This window comes from Sorex fumeus, unplaced genomic scaffold (genome assembly GCF_029834395.1).
Source record: "Sorex fumeus unplaced genomic scaffold, SorFum_2.1 ptg000032l, whole genome shotgun sequence".
Classification (NCBI taxonomy): Eukaryota; Metazoa; Chordata; class Mammalia; order Eulipotyphla; family Soricidae; genus Sorex; species Sorex fumeus.
The window spans coordinates 879,427-882,437 of record NW_026606089.1 but is presented as its reverse complement, the minus strand read 5'-3'; the positions used below and the strand labels follow the sequence as shown (position 1 = coordinate 882,437).

Here is a 3,011-nt window from a genome sequence, read left to right as displayed (position 1 = left end):
ACTTGTTCAATCACCTCAGAGACCCCACTCTGCTCAGAGAACTAGATTTTTAATTACAGGTCTGTTTTGCCCATGTGTCATGACTGACAATCACTATCAGTAGATATGAAACTCACTATACACAAAGATGCACACAGGTTGCTTTGAGTCATCTGTGATGTTAATTTGTGTTGGCCATTAAACTTCACTGAGACCCTTTGTTCTGTCCTTTATAGGAGCCTCATGAGTCTCACCTTCCGTTCAAGTTGAACTTGTAATAAGGTGGAATGAAATCATCAATATGATCCTCACCTCATCCTTCAGGAGAAAAATCCTACATACATTCAAGGTGGTCAAAGTGCAGACAACACCATTCACCTTTTCCTGGAGATGTACACAGGACTGAGGTGAGAACAGCAAAAGGCTCTATTTTAATGTTCTTAATGAAGGATTCAGGGAACAACATTAAACAAACTCATATACCATCTTCCAAAAGAATTATTTTGTAAAACTGATGCCTAGGGTATGGTAAACGATAATATAGTAAAAACCATATTTTTATTTCTGGGACATTAAAATTCTAAATCTATTTATTATTCATGCTGCTTTGAAATACATTCCTTGATTAGGAATCATTGTCTGCCATAGGAGTGAGGAAGGACAACACTCAAAGTAATAAGAAGCGAAAAATATGGAAAAATTTACTCCTACTAGGTTTGATAACACATATACTAAAATTGAAATGATACAATGATGAGCATGGTCCTTGCACAGAGATAACATGCAAACCTGTAAAGCATTCCATATTTTTGTTGCAAGAAGAACTAACAAGTATACTTTAAGCTAAGACAATCCCCACAAGTACAAAAATTATACATAAAGAGAGAACAAATCCCCAAAATAACAATCTCTCTCAATGTCAATGGACGAAATGTGCCAATTCAGAGGCACAGAATAGGAAGATGAATTAGAAAATTGAACCCAACATTCTGCTGCCTGCAAGAAACATGTCTGAACAATCAAAGCACCCATGGGCTAAAAGTAAAAGGCTGGGAAACAAGTTTTCAAGAAAATATCACCTCCGCAAAGCTGGAGTGGCCATACTAGTATCAGACCACATGGACTTCAGGCTAAAGGTTATCAGAGACAGTGAAGGTCATTTCTTAATGACCATGGGATATGTACATCAGAAAGAACTCACCCTCCTCAATGTATATGATCCTAATGACAGACCAGCAAAATACTTTAAAACAACTTCTAATAGACTTATAGAAAAACATACTAGTAGGAGATTTCAACACTTCTTTGTCACTTCTCGATAGATCAAACAGACTGAAGCTCAGCAAGGAAATATTTTCTTTAAGGGAAGTAATGAACAACCGTTGGCTTAGGGAAGAAATCAAAGAGGAAATAAAAAGTTTCCATAAACAAATGAGAATGAGGAAACGAGCTACCAGAACTTGTGGGACACAGCAAAAGCAGTGTTAAGAGGAAAGATTATAGCTCTGTCAGAATTCATCAGGAAGAAAGAAAGGGCCTACCTGAATAAATTAGAGCTCAAGATTTTGGAAAATAACCAACAAAAGTAGTCCAATCTAGGCTGGAGGAAGGAAATAATAAAACTTGTACCAGACATCAATGAGCTAGAATCCCAAAATACAATCCAGAAGACCAATAAGAACAAAAACTGGTTCTTTGAGAAAATAAATAAGATCATTAAACCATGAGAAGCCTCTCAAAGAAACAAAGAGAAAGAATTCTAATAAATCGAATCAGAAATGCAAAGGGGGGTATCCTAATAGAAAGTACAGAAATCCATAGGATCATCAGAGATTATTTTGAGAATCTTTGCAGCAGGAAATGAGAGAATCTTGAATAAATTGATAAATTATTGGATTCCAATTACCTCCCAAGGCTGAACTAAGAAGATTTGGAATAACTGAACCTATCACTAACAAGGAAATTGAAATGATGGTCAAAATTTTACCCCCAAACAGAATCCAGGGCCCAGATGGATTCAATAGTGAACTATTTCAAACCTTTAAAGAGGAACTTCTTCCAACATTTTTAAGATTTTCCAGGAAATTGAAGAAACAGAAATACTCCGAAATAGTTTCTATGAGGCAAAGATCACCCTAATACTCAAATCGACAGAGACACCACAAAAAAAGAAAGTTGCAGACCTATTTCCTTTGTGAATACAGATACAAAAATTTTCAAGAAAATACCAGCAAAGAGAATCTAGAAACTCAACAAAAGATCACACACTATGACCAAGTAGGTTTAGCTTGGGGATGCAAGGATGGCTTAACATTCTCTAGTCAATCAACAGAATACACTATCTCAATAAAATAAAGAAAAAAGTCATATGATCATATCAATAGATGTATATAAAGCATTTGATGAGATCCAGCACCCATTCATGATGAAAAACTCTCAACAAAATGGGAGTTGAAAGCACTTTCCTCAATATAGTCAAAGCAAATTACCACAAACCCACAGCAAGTAATATTCTCAACGGGGAAAAACCAAAGGCTTGGAGCAGAAATCAATGAAATAGAATTCCAGAATACAATCAGGCATAAAACACGTTACCCACTCTCACCACTCCTATTCAACATAGTAATTGAAGTACTTGCCATATGATTTCGTTAAAAAAAAAAGATATCAAGGGCATCCATATAAAAAAGGAAGAACTCAAGCTTTTACTATTTAGAGATAACATGATACTATACTTAGAAAATCCCAAAGAATCTCCAAAAAAGCTCCTGGGAACAATAGATTTGTTTAGTAAAGTAGCATATTACAAAATCAATATCTGGTACGCCATGGCTTTCCCATATATTAATAATGAAAGAGAAAAAAAGAGATAGAGAAAAACAATCCCATTCACAATAATACCTCAGAAAATCGAGTATATTGGAATCAACTAAAAAGGTTAAGGAACTATACCAAAGAAAAACCTACAAAACACTACTTCGCGAAATAATAGAGTATATGAGGAAATAAAATCACATCCCATGCTCATGGAT

The 3,011-nt window shown here is 35.1% G+C and overlaps 1 pseudogene; it reads left to right on the top strand.

The window, feature by feature from the left end:
* Positions 1 to 693: 693 nt before the first annotated feature.
* LOC130025868 (uncharacterized) lies at positions 694 to 790 on the top strand (annotated as a pseudogene).
* Positions 791 to 3,011: the final 2,221 nt, after the last annotated feature.